This window comes from Pongo abelii, chromosome X (assembly GCF_028885655.2).
Source record: "Pongo abelii isolate AG06213 chromosome X, NHGRI_mPonAbe1-v2.0_pri, whole genome shotgun sequence".
In the NCBI taxonomy this organism is placed as follows: domain Eukaryota; kingdom Metazoa; phylum Chordata; class Mammalia; order Primates; family Hominidae; genus Pongo; species Pongo abelii.
The window spans coordinates 141263931-141284874 of NC_072008.2; the positions used below are offsets into that span (position 1 = coordinate 141263931).

At 39.9% G+C, this 20944-nt stretch overlaps 2 pseudogenes; both read left to right on the forward strand.

The window, feature by feature from the left end:
- Positions 1–519: 519 nt before the first annotated feature.
- On the forward strand, positions 520–20138 carry LOC100456705 (cancer/testis antigen 55-like; annotated as a pseudogene).
- LOC112131244 (small nucleolar RNA U3) lies at positions 16995–17090 on the forward strand (annotated as a pseudogene).
- Positions 20139–20944: the final 806 nt, after the last annotated feature.

Genomic DNA, 20944 nt, shown 5'->3' on the forward strand with positions numbered 1-20944 from the left:
CAGAGCACTAACTGTGAGCCAGACACTGTCATGTGTTCTTAAAATTTGTTACTGAATGAAAGAGTCAAGAATCTTGGCCCTGTGAGGGTAGTATTTTCACAGGATGACAAAAGGGCGACACCAAACATCACATAATAAAATATATGATACGTTGGAAGGCAACAAATGCTATGGAAAAATATAGCAAGACAAGAGGGATCCACAGTGCTGGGCATGGTGGGTTGGATTGCACTTTACAATAGCATGGTCAGAGTAGCCCTCATTGGAAACCAATAGTTGGGAAAGATGTTGGAGTTAGCCAGGCAGCTATTTTGGAGAGAGTCATTCAGATGGAGGGCTTAGTTTGTGCAAAGGCCGTACAGCAAGACTGTGCCTGATGTGTTCAAGGAAAACCCAAGTGGTTGGAGCAGAGGCAGTGAGAGTTAGAAGAGTAGGAATTATGGACGGACAGGTAATAGATGTTCAGGCTGCGTGTGGCCTTTTGGGGCACTGGAATATCTCTGGCTTTTATTGTCCATGATGTGTAAAATCCCTGAAGGGTTTGGAGCCTTCCAGGGATCACTCCAGGTGCTTGGCTGTGAACAGGATGGAAGAGGTCAGGGCATGAAACAAGAAGAACAGTTTGGATGATTCTGATGCAATCCATGGGCACTGTGGGTGAAACCCTATCTTTCCTATCCTGCAGTGAGCACAGGCAAAATCTTTGCCAAAGATGATCATCTGGATGAAGGGATCAGTTGAAGGATATCTATGGCTCAAAATATAACACAGCTGTGTTAATTTACTAAGAAGGCCACAACACATTGCTACAACTGGGTGGCTTAAAACGACAGAAATTTATTCTCTGGCAGTTCTGCAGGCTACGTGTCTGAAATCCAGGTGTCAGTGAGGCTGGTTCCTTCTGGCAAGCTCTGAGGGAGAGTCTATTTCAAGATTCCGTAGGTTGCCAGTAGTCATTGGTCGGCTTTCCTTGGGTTGTAGATGCATCAGTCGTACCTCTTCCTCCTTCATCCCATGGTGCTCTTCTCCGTGTGTCTATGTGACTAATATCCCTCTTCGTATAAGGACACCACTCACTGGATTAGGGGTGTATGATTAATCCTAATGCTGTAGGACCACATCTTAACTTGATTTTTTTTTTTCAAAGACTTTATTTCCAAATAAGGTCACATTCACAGATACTGGTACTCAGACCTAGAGCATATCTCTTTCGGGGCAAAATTCAACCCACAACAACTGCTCTTGTACATTTTGATTACTCCAATATTCTACGATTGTCAATAAAAAATTAGGACACACAGATAGGCAGACATTTCCTCTTATTTCCTGGGAAAACAAAGTCCGTGAGACAGGAGCTCCTCTGTGAACTTCCTGGCTTCCTCTCCCTTCTCTCTTGTAACAATGGAAGGATATCTCAGCCCCTACCCAGGGCTGACCCTTCACTGAGCACATGGAACCATTCTCTTGACACATTTTCTCTGAGGATGTTGCTTCTATTGCTATTGCCTCTCTTCCTCCTGCGTCAACAATAATTTTTTATCTTTGGCTCTAATGGAGTAACATGCAAACATACACAAGAATCACCCATCTTAAAAACTTCACAGACAAATAACTCCCATCTTAAAAATGTACATAAATAAATAAGCTTCCTTGGCCTCATTTCCCCTTCAGTCCCATTCCTCTGTATCCTGTCCCCCACAGCAAATGCTATTTCAAGAATCACCTCTGCTCACTTCCTGAGCTCCCATTCCCTCTTTATTCCTCTGGCAACAGGCTTTAACCCACCTCATGTCCCTAATTTGCTCTTAAGATACAGGAAACTTCCAGGTCACCAAATCCAGTGGTCAATATACTAGGCTCGCATCACTCAACTTCTTAGTGTTTGACCCAGTTGTAGACTCCCCATTTCTTGAAATAAGTTCTTCGGTCTTCTGTGTGACAACCCTCTCCCAGAAAGGCTCCTTCTCAGCCTCTTTTGTGAGCTCTTTCCTCTATCACAATCCCACAAGAGTGCTCCAGGGCCCAGGCCCTGAATGGCTTCTCTATCCACACGTCAGCCCCATGGCATCTAAATGCAGGTAACTCCCAGTCCCATATATATACTGAGTCACACACATATTTGTCCTGTAGACATCTCAAGGGTAAGGTGTCCAAAATTTCACATGTCCGGAACTTCTCCCAACCCCTGAACCTCCCTTAATCTGCTCCATCTCAGACGATGTCAGCTCAGTTCACACAGTGGGTAACATCATATCCCTGCCATAACCCTTAGTTTTCTCCATTTTCTTTACACACTCCATGCCATCCATCAGCAAAAACTATCAATCCCTTGAAAACATACCTGTAGTCTCAGCACCTAAAACAAATGATTAAAAAAAACTTCACTGGGTCAAGTTTTTTAGTTTCCATCATGGCAGAGAAGAAAGCAGAAAGAACAAAAGAGACAGCAGCCACTCAGACACTTAAAAATATGCCCAAAACCCTTCCATGTGTCCCTGCTGGCAGAAACAGAGCTAATAACGGACGCTGCAGTGAGAGAGTGCTGCTAAGGAATAGCCTTAGAAAGAGCTAAGAAATCGCCTTCTCTGCAAACAGAAGCTTCAGGTAGGAATCTATCTTCTCTGGCAGAGAAGCTACAGGTAGATTCCAGCACCAGGAAGACAGGTCCCTGTTGAGAGAATACTGCAGAACAAAGAAGGGGCTCTTCTATACAACCCCCTTGAAACTTTGTGAATGATCTTTTGTGGCAGGAGGTGCCTTCAGAGTCTGGGAACACATCAGATAAGAAATGGCTGCTGGGCCTGAATGTCATGGGATGAATTCCGCTGGGACACAGAGTAGCTGTGTGCCCCCTCTTTCCTGTTTGTGTCCCTGACTTGGCTGTAGAATGGACACGACGCTACGGGACTTCTTTCATAGGATTCTTTGTGAGCATTAAATGACGTGTGTGTCCCAAGGCCCTTTGCCCAGTGCTTGGCATATACAAGTGCTGGACACAAAGTAGATTAACAGTAATTCTGAACAGGGATGCCATGCACCCCATTAAACCTTCTCGTGTTTTAACTGTCTCCCATGAACAAAATGCACACCTTCACAAGTATCCATGCAGCAACCATTCAGTGCCAGATTCCAGCACAGATATAACCATGTGATTCACCTTCTTGGCTTCTAATGACCTGCATGTTTCACCCTCAAATCAGGGAGACTGACTCCGACTGAAAATATTGAAAACCATCTGTCCGTGGTCACTGCCATCAAAAACCTCCTATCACAAACACTTGCTTACTTTTCTTTCTGTCACTAACTGCTATACAGAAATTCTTACTTATCCATATGCTTATCAGAGTATTTATTGTCTGTCTCTTCCCGCTTGTATGTCAGCTTCATGACTGCAGAGCTTTTGTACGTGTTTCCTTTTTCCATCTGCTGGGCCTTCAGCATCTAGAACAGTGCTGGGCATATGGTAGGTTCTCAATAAATACCACAGCAATTAATTGAATCAGAAAAGGGTAACATCCTGAACCATTCCAGGCAACCTGAGAAAGGATCTGGTTTTAAGGCAATTCACACCAAATCTGAATACTTTGCTTTCCTACATGCATCTATCTAAACAGGATTTGGCCTCATTCAGGATAATGTTACAGTTGGCTGTAAACATAAGAGCTGCAGTTCAGAAGACATTAGATCCCAGCTCAACTCAGCTGTTTCCTGGCTTTGCAAACTGTCCCCAGGAGTCTGACCACAGGAGCAACTTATTACAAAAATCGTCTAATAAATTGGGTTCTCTTGCATATCAGTGACTCAGCCTCACTTATGTACATGCATTGCACCATGGAATAAAATGTTACTCCTTCCATTACAAAAGCTACACTGGAAATAAGTGTTGGACTAGTGTTTAGACAAACATTTCTGTAAGAATAGAGTGACAAGGCTTTAGATGACATGTACCAATAAGTATGTTATTCATTATGATTTAATAGATGGAGAAAATTTCCATCCATGGGAAGTTTGGGATCCTCATGGGATAGGAGTTTTCCCAATCCATATCTTTGTTTTTCAAAACTCAATGAGTGTATGGATTGCTTCTATTTGTCACAGAATGTCAATGTCAGCTCTGTGTTGTCTTAGCTTGGTCTGCTATAAGACAATACCACGGACATTTATATCGCACAGTTTTGAAGGCTAGAAGGTCCAAGAATAAGGTGCTGACTGATTCGGTTCCTGGTGAGGGCCCTCCTTCTGGCTTGAAGATGGTCACCTTCTGGCTATTTCCTTCCATGGAGGAGAGGGAGAAAATGCTGGCTTCTCTTCCTCTACTTCTAAGGATACAAATCCCATTATGGGACTCTAGTCTCATGACCCCATCTAAGCCTAATAGCCTCCCAAAGGCCCCACCTCCATATATGATTACATCGGGAATTACGGCTTCAACGAAGAAATTTTAGGGGAACACAGATTTTCAGTCCCCCAGCCACTGTGAGGGATGTTCTTTATGCTGTCAGAATAACCTGTACCTTTTATTTCCTTTTCTTTCTTTCTTTCTTTTTTTTTTTTTTTTTTTTTTTTTTTTGATATGGAGTCTCCCTTTGTTGCCCAGGCTGGAGTGCAGTGGCACGTTCTTGGCTCACTGCGACCTCCGCCTCCTGGGTTCAAGAGATTCTTCTGCCTCAGCCTTCCCGAGTAGCTGGGACTAAGGTGCATGCAACCACGCCAAGCTAATTTTTTTGTGTGTATTTTTTAGACGAAGTTTCACCACTTTGGCCAGGCTGGTCTCAAACACTTGACCTCAGGTGATCTGCCTGCCTCAGCCTCCGAAAGTGCTGAGATTACAGGCGTGAGCCAATGTGCTCGGTCATTTTTTGTTTCCTTTCAATGGAACTTCAAAAATAATATGCTTTTCACCCTTTGTATATACAGTAGCCCTTCAACTATACAGAAGATTAGTGAATGAAGTTTCTAATCCACATATTTAGGGTTAACTGGAGCAATGCTCTGAGGAAGTGAAATTGCTGTAGGATGAGGTTGTCCCAGCAAGGTGCACTCCCTTGCCCCTCTTATGAGACGAAAACAAGTGCTAACTCATCTGAGTCCTCACTTGTGGATGTTTAGACCGATAGGCCTTAACCAACCCCAAGACTTCACTCTTCTGGCCAGGCCAGCAGCTCTGGAAAGAATCTCATGAAGCACTTAACCCAGGCTGTTCTGGGTGACTATTACAATGAAGTGGTGACTAAAAGTCAGTTCTGTGTGGAGTTCCACAGGCAACAGAGAGCCTTTTTTCTAGCCCTCCCTTCCCTGTAGAGCAGGGCACCCAAGTTTAGGAAGGTAGGCATGGAGCCTGCCAAAAATGGTTCCAAGGAGGCCTCCTGTAAGCCAGGGTCCATGAGAAGAGGGAATTAGAGAACAGATGGAAGGCTGTCCACAGTAGGAGAGCATATACAGCAGGATTGTGCAAATAAGTAAATACATGAAGGATAATGGAAGGTCAGTTTCTCCAAAGCTGAGAAGGAAACAATACATGTGGAAAGGTGGAAAGAGGAAAATATAGAATAAACTCCATATTCCTGGGCTGGTAATGGAGGCGTACGTGCAACCTCAGGTTTGCCAATAGATATAAGAGCTTCAATTTGAAACATTGTATTCTCCAACACCAAGGGAACAGGGATCCTTGTAAATAGGGCTGATTAAGTAGAATTTGAAATTTTGACAAAACAGACAACTACACACTAAGCATAACAAAGAGGAGTTGTTTACATTCATAGAACATATCCCCTTGGTAGATGTATAATTAAAGTTTTATGCATCTCACAAGAGGAGTGAAATGATGAACCAGAACCTCTAAAAGCTACAGGTGGTTAGAGGATGAAACCAAAATCATGATGAGAGACTTCAAGGTGCCATTTTGATTAACAGTATGCATAATCATGATGAGAAGAACACTAGGTACAATCTATTGGTCCCTGATTAGGCTCCAGTTACCTAAACAGAACTTTATGTTTTGAGAATCATTGCAGGCATCAGGCCAGAATTGGCAGAAGGGTCATAGTTTGCCAGATCCAGCTAAAGATCATTATCTTATTTCATTTTCTTCATTGCATGTATCCCTAAATGAGCTGAGAAGCATCTGATATCAGCACATCTGCAACACTTTCACGGTGTGCCAGTTGGAAGCTCCATGGCAGAACACTGGAGCCCCAGAAACTCGTGGTGACAGGTCCCTGTATATTCAAGCCAATTCTCTCCCACGTGGGAAAATCACATTTCTGTGGTGATTATGGCATGACTGATGAGTCGATCTACTTCAGTAGTGATGTTGTGACTGCCAAAGTGCCTCTAAAAGTTGGACAAAAATTAATGTGGTTGTGGAAGAAGATAGAATACTTTATGGATTGAGAGCAATCAAGGTGAGATGTGCATGAGTTTGGGAGTTGTGTCTTATCCCAGTGGGCTTTCTTTCTCCATCTTTCTTTTTTTGTATTAATCCAACGCCTCTACTGTGATCCGTAGAGTGGATGTAGACTGCAATTTGAAGCCCCACCCCTCTGGAGCTGTAGGTTCTTCTGTTCTAATATTTGTAGTGATTTCTGCTTTAAAACATAAAAATTACTTATCTATTCTTCTAATCTTTGAACAATATGGGTAACAATATTAATTATTGGACTCTAGATAATCCTGAAACTTCCTTTATCAGGTAAAAAAACGTTTTCTATAGTGTGCATTCATAGCAGTAGAATTGCTATGTGAAACCATGTGCCTTGTAAACATTTTAAAAAGAGCTTCATGGAGGTACAGTTCACAAACCACAGAACTCTCTTAAGGGTACAATTCAATAACATTTGGCAGATTTATAGAGTCCTGAGAACATCACCTGAGTCCAGATGTTTACCCATTCAGTGGCTACTATGAAATTATTCTTTAGCTCTACTGTACTAATTGATTCTCTCAGCAATAGGCGGTGAGACTGCCCATCTGCCCATATAGGCAAGGACAACAATATTATCAATCTGAAATCTTTGCAAATATGAGAAGGGGAAAGCAGTCTCATCGTTCATTTGGAATTATTAAGGATCTTAAAGAGATTACAGCAAGTTTCCTTTCTTAGACCTACTTATATGTTAGGAAAATTTACCGCTATCTCTATGGTAGGAAAATTAGATTTGTAATAGGAAAGTTTGTATATGACGTCCTTGTAGTATTTCCTCTAATACCATCTTTTTTCTTTGCTTTATGTCTTTCATTCTTTTACAGCCTTATTGAGACATAAGTCACGTGATTCACCTTGCGATTCACCCATCTACAGGGTACAAGCCAGTGGTTTTTAGATTGTTCGCAGAGTTAGGCAACCATCACCACAAACAACTTTAGAACATTTTCGTCACTGTAAAAGGAAGCTCCATAACCATTCATAGTCTTCCCCTTTCTCCCCGATCCCCCAACTGTCCCCTCCCCCTACAACATCCAGCCCCTGGAAATCACTTATCCATTTTCTGTTTGTATATATTTGCCCATTCTGGACAGTTAAAAAAGGTTCCTTCTATATAACTGTAATGATATGTCCTTTCACCAACATCTCCTCATTCCTCCATCCACCCTAACAACCCAAGCATCTGGCAACCACCATTCTACTCTACACTTCTATGAGGTCAAATTTTTATATTCTGCACGTGAATGAGACCATGTAGTTATTTGTATTTGTGTGACTGGCTTATTTCACTTACATATCGTTCTTCAGGTTCATCCATGTTATCCCAAATGGCAAGATTTTGTTCTGTTTTATGGCTGAATAGTATTCCATTGTGTATTTATACCACATTTCCTTTATCCACTCATCCATAGATGGACACTTAGATTGCTTTTGTTTCTTGGCTATTGTGAATAGGGCTACAATAAACATGGAAGTGCTGACATCTCTTTGACACACTGATGACACTCTCTTTGGATACATGCTCAGTAGAGGGATTCATGGATTCATGTGATAGTTCCATTGTTAAAATTTTGGCGACCCTCCATACTGTGTTCCATAATGGCTGTAACAATTTACATCCCACCAACCGTGCATAAAGTTTCCAATTTCTCCACATCCTTGCCAACACTTGTTATCTCTTGTCTTTTTAATGTTAGCCACTCTTACATGTGTTAGGCAGTATCTCTGTGGTTTTGATTTGCATTGCCCTGATGATTAGAGAAGGTGAGGATTTTTTTATGTTCATTGTCCGTTTGTATGTCTCATTTTGAGAAATGTCTATTCAGGTCTTTTGCTCATTTTTAATAGGATTTTTTTTCTTGCTATTGAGTTGGAGTTACTCATACATTTTGGAAACTGACCCCTTACTAGATGTATAGATTGTCAATGTTTTTCCTATCCTATAGATTGTCTCTCCACTCTTTGATCATTTCTTTTGTGGTGCAGAACCTTTTTAGTTCAATGTAATCCCATTTGTGTGTTTTTCCTTTTGTTGTCTTTACTTTGGAGGTCCTATTTTTAAAAATTGTTGCCCAGAACAATGTCATGGAGCTTTTCTCCCTATGTCTCCTTCTAGTAGTTTCATAGCTTTGGGTCTTCATTTTAAAGCTTTAAATCATTTTGAGTTGATTTACATATGTGCTGAGAGATAAGGGTGGAAATTCATTTTTCTCAGGTGAGTATCCAGTTATTTTCAACATCATTTATTGAAGAGACTGTACTTTCTCAACATTGTGTGTTCTTGGGCCTTTTGTCGAAAATCAGTTGACTGTAAAAGCATGGATTTCTTTCTGGTCTGTGTATTCTGCTCCATTGGTTGAAGTATCTGTTTTTATACTGGTACCAAGCTGTTATGCTTACTGTAGCTTTGTCATATGTTTTGACATCAAGTAGTGTGATGCCTCCAGCTTTGTTCTTTGTATTCCAGACTGCTTCAGCTATCTGGAATCTTTCATGGTTCCATACAGATTTTAGTAGTGTTTCATCTATTTCCAAGAAGAATGTCATTGGTATTTTTATAGCAGTTGTATTGGATCTGTAGATTGCTTTAGGTTATGGACACTTTAACAATATTTATTCTTCCTGTCCATGAACACATGATATATTTCCATTCATTCCTGCCTCATTCAATTTCCTTTGTCAATGGTTTACTGTTTTCAGTGTTGCAATCCTTCACCTTCTTGGTTAAATTTATTCCTATTCTATTTTTTGAATTTTTTGTAAATGGGATTGTTTCTTGATATCTTTCTCAGATAGTTCATTATTGGTGTATAGAAATGCTACTGATTCTTGTATGTTGGTTGTGTATCATGCCACTTTCCTGAATTTGTTTATTAGACCTAGTAGCTTTTTGGTGGTGTCTTCAGGGTTATTTATATGTAAGAACTTCCAGTCTGCAAAAAGGGCCAATCTAAATTCTTCCTTTTGAATTTAGATGCCTTTTGTTTCTTCTTGTCTAATTTCTCTGGCTAGTACTTCCAGGACTATGTGCGATAGAATGGGCAAAAGTGGGCTTTCTGTCTTGTTCTAGGTCTACAGGAAAAGCCTGCAACATTTCCCCATTCAGTATGACGTTACCTGTGGGTTTATCATATACGACCTTTATTGTGTTGAGGTGCACTCCTCCTATACCTAATTTGTGGAGCTTTTATCACGTAGGGATGTGGAATTTGGTTAAATGCTTTTCCTGCTTAAATTGGAATGATCCTATGGCTTTTGTGCTTTATTCTGTTCATGCGATATGTCACATTTATTTATTTGTGTATGTTGAAACTTCCTCACATCCCACGGATGGATCCCTCTAGATCATGGTGAATGATGTTTTTAATGTGCTGTTGAATTTGGTTTACTAATACTTTCTTAAAGATTTTTGCAACTGTGTTCATCAGGAATTTTGGCACGTTGTTTTTTCAGTTTTCTCTTCTTTGTGTTTCTTTGTCTGGGTTTTCTAGCAGGGTAATATTATGTGATAGAATGCATTTGGATGTGTTCCTTTCTTGTCGGTTTTTTTGAAATAGTTTTAAAAGTATAGCTATTAATTCTTCTTCTTTATACAGAAATTTTGGTAGTATTAGGAAGGGAAGCCATTCTGTCTTAGACTTTTCATTGATGGGGGATTTTTTTATTACTGAATCACTTTCCTTACTCGTTAATTGTCTGAACAGATTTTCCATTTCTTCACTATTACATCTCGGTAGGCTGTATGTGTACAGGAATGTATCCATTTCTTCTAGCTTGTCCTATTTGTAGGCAGATGATTGTTACAATAGTCCTTATGATCCGTTTTATTTTGGTGATGTCAGTTGTACTATCTCCTTTTTCATCTTTGATTTTATTTATTTGAATATTCTCCCTTTTTTCCTTTAGTCTAGCTAAAATTTTGTTGATTTGGTTTACCTCTTCAAGAAAACAACTGATTGTTTCACTGATATTTGTATTGTTCTCCTCATGTCTATTTGATTTATTTCTGCTCTTACCTTTATGATTTCTGTCCTCCTACTTTGGATTGCATTTTTTTTCTTTTTTTTTTCTAGTTATTCAAGGTGGAGTGTGAGGTTGTTTATTTAAGATGTATCTTTTCTTTTGAGGTAGGCTTTATTGATGTAAACTTCACTTTTAGAATTGCTTTTGCTGTATTTCATGGGTTTTTTTTATGTTGTGCCTTCAGTTTCCTTTATCTCAAGAAATGTTAACCCTTCACTTTTAATTTCCTCATTGACCCATTAGTTATTTAGGAGCATGTTGTTTAATTTCCATCCACTTCTAAAGTTTCCAAAGTTCCTAATTTTATTCACTTCTAGTATTTTACCATTGTGGTTAGAGAAGTGATTTGATATTGTTTCAAACTCCTTTAATTTCCTAAGACCTTTTTTATGACCTGTGGGCAGCAAGCCACCCAGGTGCTGAGGCAAGAGACTGAGGACACGAGCTGTTCCAGTATAATAAAATATAAAACAAGAATAGTTATGCAAGATATAGATCTTAGATATGATTATATATGAATATCATTAATCATTAGTTTGTAGCAATTACTCTTTATTCCAATATTATAATAATCCTCGCTCTATAACCATAACCTAGGAAAAACCAGGCCATCCAGAGATAGGAGCTGAGGGGACATAGTGAGGAGTGACCAGAAGACAAGAGTGCGAGCCTTCTGTTATGCCCAGACAGGGCCACCAGAGGGCTCCTTGGTCTAGCGGTGACGCCAGCCTCTGGGAAGACGCCCGTTGCCAGGCAGACCGTGGTCTAGCGGTAGCCTCAGTGTCAAGAAAAAACACCGGCTACTTAGCGGACCAGGAAAGGGAGTCTCCCATTCCCCCGGGGAGTTTAGAGAAGACTCTACTCCTCCACCTCTTGTGGAGGGCCTGACATTAGTCGGGCTCACCTGCAGTTATCCGGAGGCCTAACCGTCTCCCCGTGATGCTGTGCTTCAGTGGTCATGCTCCTAGTCTGCCTTCATGTTCCATCCTGTACACCTGGCTCTGCCTTCTAGATAGCAGTAGCAAAATTAGTGAAAGTACTAAAAGTCTCTAATAAGCAGAAATAATGGTGTAAGTTGTTTCTCTCTTTGTCTCCTCTCTCTCTCTCTGCCTTGGCTGCCAGGCAGGGAAGGGCCCCCTGTCCAGTGGACATGTGACCCACGTGGCCATACCTATGATTGGAGATGACTCATTCTCCTTATCCTGCCCCTTTGTCTTGTATCCAAGAAATATCAGTGCAGCCTGGCATTTGGGGCCACTACTGGTTTCCGTGACTTGGTGGTAGAGGTCCCCTGGGCCCAGCTGCCTTTTCTTTTATCTTTGTCTTGTGTCTTTATTTCTACATTCTCTCTTCTCCACACACGGGGAGAGACTCACCGACCCTGTGGAGCTGGACCCTACAATGACCTTCCCCATAATCTATCCTCCAGTATGTTCCACATGCAGTTGGAAAGAATACATGTTTTGCAGAATTTGGACGGAATATACTGTAATGACTATTAGGTCCATTTGGTCTGGAGTGCAGATAAATCCGACTTTTTTGGGGGTCAGTGTTCTGTCAGGACAATCTGTTCATTGCTGCAAGTTGGGTGTTGAAGTCCCCTAATATTATTGCATTGCACTCTATCTCACCATTTAGACCTTGATATTGGCTTCATATATTTAGGTGCTGCTATGTTGGGTGCATATTTTTGGAAATCATTATAGCCTCTTCATGAATTGACCCCTTCACCATTATATAATGACCTTCTTGGTCTCTTTTTACAGTTTGTGATTTAAACCCTATTTTATTTGAAATCAGTTTAGCTGCTCCTGTTCTCTTTTGGTTTCCCTTTACATGGAAGAATATCTTTTTTCATGTCTTCACTTTCAGTTTACGAATGTCCTTAAAGGAGAAGTGGGTCTCTCATAGGTTTGGTTGTTGTTGTTGTTTAAATCCATTCAGCTACTCTGTGTATTTTAGTTGAAGAATGTCATCCATTTCTATCAAGTTAATTATTGATAGGTAAGGATTTACTGTTGTCATTTAGATAACATTTTTCTATCTATTTTGTAGGTAATTTCTTCCTTTCCTTCTCTTTTACTGTTTTCCTTGATGGATAAGAGATTTTTCTCTATTAGTATGTTTTGTTTTCTTTATTTGTTTTAATGTGTCTATTACAGGATTTTTTCTTTGTGGATAGCGTGAGGCTTACAAAAACATAATCACGGCAGTTTATTTTACTGATAACATAACTTTGATCACAAAATACAAACACTGTACCATTTAACTCCACCCCCGGATTTTGAGTTCTCTATTTTACACTTTACAACTTTTTACATTTTATATCCTTTAACAAATTATTGCAATTATTTTATTTTTACTAGTTCAGGTCTCTATCCATTACATGAAAGATATAAGTGATCTGGAAACCACCATTACCTTATTAGAGTATTCTGAATTTGTGTAGTTACGTTTACTGGTGAGTTTTGTACCTTCAGATGTTTTTGCGTTACTCATTAGCGTTCCTTATGTCAGTTGGAAGAACTCTCCTTAGCATTTCTTGTAAGACAGTTGTGGTGGTGAGGAAGTTTCTCAGCTGTGATTTCTCTGTTAAAGTCTTTATCTCCCCTTCACTGCTAGGTACATTATTCTTGGTTAGAGATTTTTTTCCTTGTGTTCCTAAAGTATACTATACTACTCTCTGCTGGCCTATTATGCTTCTGCTGAGAAGTCTTGTGGTAGGCATATTGGAAGTGCCTTGTATACGATTCGCTTCTTTCCTCTTGCTGCTTTCCGGATCCTCTCATTATCTTTCAACTTTGACAGTTTGATTTTAATATGTCGTGGGGTAATCTTATTTGGATTGTATCTGAATGCAGAACTTTGGTCGTCCAGTACCTAGATGTTTGTAACTTTCTGTGGGTTTAGTTGGCTCTCCATTATTATTTTTTAAATAATCTTTCTACCACTGTTTCAATCTCTCCTCCCTCTTGAATGTGAGAGATTCATACTATTGCTCTGCTGATAATTGTCCCAGAAATTCAGTAAGTTTTTATATTCATTTCGTATCCTTCCTTTTTCTTTTGTCTCCTCTGACTGTATATTTTCAATGAAGCTGTCTCCAAGTTTACAGATTCTTTCTTTTGCTCGATCAATTGTCCTCTGGATGTTCTCTATTGTGTACTTCCTTCATTGTGTTTTTGATTTCAGGATTTGTTTGGGTTTTTAAATTCCTTCAATCTTTCTCTCAAATTAGTCTGTTAAATTCTGAATCATTTCTCTGTAATTGTTTTCAAGGTTCACAGAGCATGCTGAAAATAGATATTTTGAATTATTTATTAAACAACTCATACATTCCTATCTCTCTAGGGTCAATTACTGGCATCTTGTTTTGTCAGTTTGGTGATGTCATGTTTTCCTTATTGTTCTTGATCTTTGTGATCATGTGTTTATATCTGGGTATTGATGAAGTAGGTATTCATTTTAGTCTTTACAGTCTAGCTTTTGGGGGACATCCTTTGGCACTAAGCCTGTCCAGAAACTCTATATAGGTCTCTTTTGGTCCTTATGCTTGTGAACACTACAGCTATTGAAGCACTAGGGAGCTTCCTAATCACAGGGACACAGCAACAGATGGCGCAATGGCATGCATTCCCTTAGCTATTGAGGCTAGTGGCTTGCGAGACTGGAATCCAAGGCTCCACTCATTCACTGAGGACTCGCTGTTGCTGTAGATTATTCTGAGCATAAGGTCACTGGAATAACTCAGCAGAGATTTGGGCCAGATATTGAGTTTGTTTTGCTATGGCTGTGGCTTCCTGTCAGGTGCCAGGATGAGACTAGAGACTCTGTCCACAAGTACCATTTTGGAGTCAGTGGCCATGGGCGTCTGTCAAGTGATGGCGTATATGTGTGACAGGCCTGATATTAGGTTCCCAGGTAATGTCCTATGCTTGCTACTCTCTCTCTCCTCTGGGTGGATGGTATCTCTCTCTATGCTGTGCTGTTGAAGGTTGGGGAAGTGGTGATGTGGGTAATGTGAAACTGTCTTTACTACCCTCTTCAATGCATCTTTTCTTTTTCATGCTATAACTGGGTACCGTGGTCTCTCACCTGGTTTCCTTCTCTCAAGTGATGGTATTTTCATAGAAGGATAGTTTTTCACATTGATGTTTCTGCAGGAGGACAATCACTGGAGAGTCCCATTTCTCCATCTTGCTCCCCTCCTCCTCCATCTGTTTAATTTTTACGTGCTATAAATATGTCTATCTTGTCCATGTGACTTCTGGGTTCAGGAAGTTTCCTTAGGCTAATTCTAACACACAATTTACACTAGTATTCACTTAGCTTTTCTTCTGAAAGTCTTTCATTTATTTACATCTAAAGATACAGTCAGCCTGGGTTTGCTTTCCGTGTGTACGACTGAGAGAAGGATGGGTGTCTTGTTTCACTACTGGCTATTTAGTTGCCCTGAACATTAACTGGATAATCCACTTTGCCCCCATTTTGTTGAAATGTCACTTCTGTCATACAACACATTATTGCAAACATTTCAATCTGTCTGTACCTGCTATTGTGTTGGTGGTATTTTCAAGGCATAAGAAACAGAGTTGGGAGCCATGAAACATGGGCAGGGTTTTAGTCTGCAGTATGTCTGTGAGTTGGTGTGGAGTCAAGGATCAGAGAGGTCCAAGGGTGCTGTGGATCATCCACTGGGATACTGACGGAAGTGGTGATAGATACGTGGATGGGAGGCTGGTGCCTCATTCCTTTATGACAGTGAGGGGAAAATAAACATCAGATTGGTATTGACAGTTGGAAAGACACCAGTTGAGAAATGGGAATAGCAGAAAACTAGGCTATTTTTAAAACCATGAAAAATTATTTACAACTCAGTGGCTCAACTCTCCATCAGAAGTCTCTGATCAGCAAATTCCAACCCTAGGAGTTTATCCTATAGTTAAGTCAGGCAAGTAGTCCAAATGCTATGACACAGGTGAAATGTCTAATTATGTGAAATTGGGTTAGTAAATTACAGCACATCCATTAATTGGGATTCCCTATGACTCTTTCCATCCTCTCTTGTTGTTTAAAAACTTTTGAGTTCATTTAATGTGATATTTTAATACTAATACAATGCTAATTTACTCTTAGAACAGGCATATATATACATACATATATATATATATATACATATATATATATATATGGCACAGACAAAAACATAGGAATCAACGTTACTGCCAAAATGTAGTCCCTGGTGATCTCTTAGTAATGGAATATGGATTATGGGGTAATTGCCTTTTGCTGTCTGCTTATCTGTTTTTCCCTTACTTTTAATACAATGAACTTGCATTATTATTGTAAGTTTTAAGGATTATAAAAGAAGGACTATTACACTTCCAATAAGGAAAAAGGTTTGTATGCCTCTCTATTGTAGATAAAGTAAAGCCCTAATTTGACTTGGTTGTTGAAACTCCCCCGGTTGAAGTTATTGTTCCAACTTTATCTCGTGCTCCTCTCTCCTAGGCCTGGATCTCGGATGTTAGGATTTTGCTCCCTAGGCTCCTAAATTCTGTTGTATTTCCTGTCTTTCTCCCTGCTCCTCTACCCCTGTTTACAAGGTTACACCTCTATCTTCTTTCACAACCCAGCACTAGTCTGACTTCCCCCAAGCAATGCTCCTATTTTCTCCCTGTCTGAAATGTTCTCCATTTAGATGATTCATAGAAACCATCTTTGAACTACTTTTATATCTTTCATCACAATCTGCTTATGACTACATATCTTTCCACCTTACTGTCATTTCACTGTGAATTTCTGCAGGCGAAGGAAGGATTTTTTTAATCTTGGAATCTAATGGTATGAGGACATTAAACTTGGGTATGCAATTAATGTTTTGGGATACATTTCACAATTCTTGAAGCACGCACATGACTTTTACTGTCATCTCAAGTCAATGGTCCATTTACCAAGTGAACTACATTCTCCAGTGTTTAGGATGGCTGTTGAAAATATTTTCGAATACAAGTGTTTTCATCATGTAAGTTCTCGTGTTTAAATTTGTATTGTTTTTGAAGTAACTCTTTCCTAAATCTTACAGGTGGATGTTGTGCCTCGCCATCTTTATGGTGCTGGACCCTCAGACTCAGGAACCAGAGTTTTAATTGGATGTGTTACTTCTGTATGTGCAGACATTATTTATATTAGTAACAGCATTTATTTCTCCATAGACATTGTTTCTGAAGGTAGGATTTACATTTTGAGATATATGATGTAGTTCTTAATTTTTTGAGAGGAGTTTAATCCTAGAACAACTCTTACAGTGTATGTGGCTTCAGTCAATGGCTCTTCAATGTTAGAGGCAGACCTTTCCAGTTGAAAATATGTACAATATGGGGCAAATAGGCAGTATTATAAAATGTCTGTTGTCGTCTATTGTGTGTTCATTTGTTCAACGCCCTCAGTAATGCCTGGATATATTTTTCATTCACATAATAAATTAATTTCTAATCAAGAAAACAATCCTACAAGTACATAGAGACACTATTTTTAATACCCTTCAAAGACTATACTTGCAGGGATCATTTCTGTAGTTGGTTACTAGAGAAGTTTCTTGTCTGTAGTCGGTTATTAGAGATCTGTACCTAATTTTAAAAGAACACACTTCAAATGCTTCACATGTAGGATTGGAGATAGCGCCTTTTGGCTCTGTGTGTGTGTGTGTGTGTGTGTGTGTGTGTGTGTGTGTGTGTGTGTTGTTGAATTCTCTTTGTAATCAGCAGATGTGATCTAATATTTAGCTTATACCCAAAGATACACTTTTTTGTGTTATTTTTGTCTATTGCAGCAGCCATATAGCTTGGGTAAAAAAGGGGAGATTAGCTCCGTTTCCCCAGGCAGCTTGCTAGTTTGTTTTCTTGGGTGCAAAAGCAGGACTCTGACCTGAATTTTGTTTTAAGATGTTGACTCTGTCTGCTTTGTCGAGAAGAGACTATGAGAGGAAGGGTGGAGTCAGGAAATCAGTCAGGAAAACATTGTAATATTCCTGGTGAGAGATAATGGAGATGTGAATTAAAATGGAGAAGTGGAGAACCTGAGGATTGAGTTGACTCCGGATATATTTTGAAGTTAGAGAAGAACCCAGGAGGTAATGGATTAGATCTTTGTTGTGGAGGAAAGATGAGTCCAAGGTACCTCCAAAGTTTTTGGTTTGAGCAGTGGTGAGGGTGGAGTTGCCAGTTTGTGATATAGACGACTGAGGCAAACAAAAGTTGGTGAATATGGAGAATACCAACAACTCAGCTTTACACAGGTTAGATTGGTGTAAGCATATGGATAATTGACCTTGAGGTTGGTTAGAGCTGGAGGTATATACATTTTGGAGTTATTGGCCCATAGATGTACAGTAAACCCGCACAAAAGAAATGTATGTAAATTAACAGAGACAGAGACAGAGAGAGAGAGAAAGAGAGAAGAGGTCTAACACTGTGTCTTGTATCATTCTACAATGCTGGGTCCTAAGGTGAAGAAATGTTTCACTTTGTTGACATTGCTAGTTTTCTGGAGTCACTGTGGCAATGTACTGTCTCAGTTGCAGTTGGGATTTCCATTTGCTCTACATTCTTTCATGTACCTTTGTTATCCTGTGACTCACTTTTAACTTACTGTAAACTTCTGTTTGAAACTCAGTGGTCTTAACTGTAACCTGTAAGGCACATACTTAAGAGTTCATCAGCAGAACACAACACCAGGGGAAATTGATTCATTCTGAAAGTAACAACATTTCCTAGTGGTACTGCTACCACTACTACCAATCAACAGTTATTTGGTGGTTACTATGCACCAGCGATGATTCTGTGTGTATCGCACATATCAATTAATTCTCACAGCAGCTGTGTATCATGAAGGCTACTTATCGTGCTTCTCATTTTATAGATGAAGAAAACGAGGCACAGAGAAGTTAAGCACCTTGGCTAAGATTGCCAACTGAGTGAGTGGCGGTGTCAAGATTCGAACGCGCATGGCCAGGTTCAAACTTGTGCTCTTACCTACACGTTTGACTGCGTCTCACTAAGGAGTTGTGTACACAAACAGTTGTTTAGTAAATCCTGTGCTGCTCCCTCAGATTGGCTGTGATGCACGGTTCACACTTTGCTCCATTTAAATTTGTTAAATCAGTAGAGGAGAATCAATGCCTGAGGATTATAAACTTCTTTTTGAACTTAGAGATTTACAGTGTGTCTGTTTAAATATGCACAAAATGGACTTTAGATTTAGCAGAACTGACTTTAAAGTAGTACACTATCAAATAACATGTGAAATTAAACCTGACCTAGTTAAGAGATCATGACACTCACATTTCTCCATGGCTGTTTTAGATTTTGTGCCTTATAAAGGTGACTGGTTAAAAATTGAATATTCCACTGAACAAGGCTTCTCAAACTTCAAGGCAAGCTCTGTGAAGCCCACCCATTGCATTCATGTGCAAGTGGTAATTTCTTTCCTGTTGCTCCCATCATAAGTTTCTGCGAACCCTTCCTTTCGTGGTAATTTTCATGCCCAGGATTGTGTTGGGTGTAATGGGAATTCCAGAAAATATGAAGACATACATTCTTTGCCAACAAGGCAGGATTTCCCAAAGGAAATAATTAGAAAATTATGAGGAACAACCACATGAGTAAGTTCTAAATTGTGCATTTTACTCGATACTCAAATGTTATTAGAATCTTCCAACAACAGGAAGAAGAAAAACAATCTTTGTGCCAGAAAACTGTAGGGAAAGAATGAACGGAGTGTGTTGTGGGACTTGAGCTTACCAGTAAATGCTGAGAATGATTTGGTTATTAAAGCCTGGATATGCGCAGGCAATTCAAGGCAACAGAGGGTAATGGACATATTTTGGTAAATTTAGAGCAGGATTTCTCATCAGAGACCCAGGCCTCATTCCCAGAGAGTCTGATTTAATTGGTCTGAGGTGGAGCGTGGACATGGGTAATCTTACAAAGCACCCCTGGTGTTAGCAACGGGCCAACCAGCTTGGAAATCAATGATTTGCATCGAAGTGACCTGCACTCATGCAGGACCCAGGGTGAGGAGGTGCACAGCCGGTTACAGTGATTATTGGGCTTTTTCATAAGCACTTCCATTATTTATACTCACAGGTCTGCATTACTAGCGTACGTGGAAGAAATGGGGTGATAGATTATACTATCTTTTTCACCTTGGATTCTGTGAAACTTCCTGATGGATACGTACCTCAAGTAGATGATATCGTCAATGTGGTCATGGTGGAGAGCATTCAGTTCTGCTGTATTTGGAGAGCGGTTTCTATCACCCCAGCGCAAGAATCGTAATGACAAAGCATTTTCATTCTGTTTATCTTTCCTTTTATGAGCAGTAAAGGGGCTGGTTTAACTTAAAAGGTTAGCTTAGTAAGCCTAAATAGTATTCTACATATGACTTTTCTGGCAAATCTAATTGAGGTACTGGCTAGTTCAATTGGACCATGAACCCAGCTTAGGGAAGTGCCTTATCAATTAAAAACCACGCTAAAATGACTCGCTAGTCACTGGAGGAAAGGAGTTCTTAATTAAAATGAACACTGCCATTAAATTTGAATTCCATATTTCCCATTAGCAGCAGCAGATTCCAGGATGACGGAGGCCTGGGACGGCCCAAAAGGGAACGTCGGAGCCAAAGCATTTAACTGAAAAGGCATCAGGGACAGCACGTTAAAGGGATGATTTAAAGTTACAATTTGACTTCAGTTTTGAGCCCCCTTTATGATGTCTGTACAATCTGTATTGTTCCATAGCCTCTTTCATCTTCTGTCACCCACATAACTTGCGATGTTTATTGTTTCAATATGTTCCTTCTTCCCCATGCTAGAATGTAAACTCCACAATGGCAGGATGTCTTCTGACCTGTTTTTTTTTTTCTTTTTTCTTTTTTCTTTTTTTTCTGTTGTCATTAAAGCATCTCCAAGCACTTAGAAGAGTGCCTGGCAGACTCAATGAGCAGTGAGCAGATAAAATGTTATTAAGTTCAATGACTGAATGACTGGGCCAGCAATGATATTTACCTGTGGTTCATTCATCACTGGTTCCTTAAGAATAAAATTGTTGAGCAATGCACTAAGACCTCTCTGTTGATTTTTAAACAACACCAACAACCATAGAAAGCCGACCCTGCTGTACACGAGCCTCTGTGAGCCACTTTGTTGCAGGGGTGCAGCTCATGTGAAGTCACGAAGAAACGTACAAACACAGAGCCCCTTGAGGGAAGGACAAGCTGCTTACCCACTGGGAAAGGTTATACTAAAATCCCACAAGTAAACTCCAGGAAACTTCATGCTTCCTTCTAATAGAATATTTAACCAGGTAGGTGTGACCAAGGGGAAGGGATATATTCAGACCTTTGGGCGTAGCTTGAGTGTCGTTGTGAACTTACCCTGAGTCCTGTGATTCATAATTCCACCATTACCACCGGTCCTTGAATAAACAGAGTTGTGTT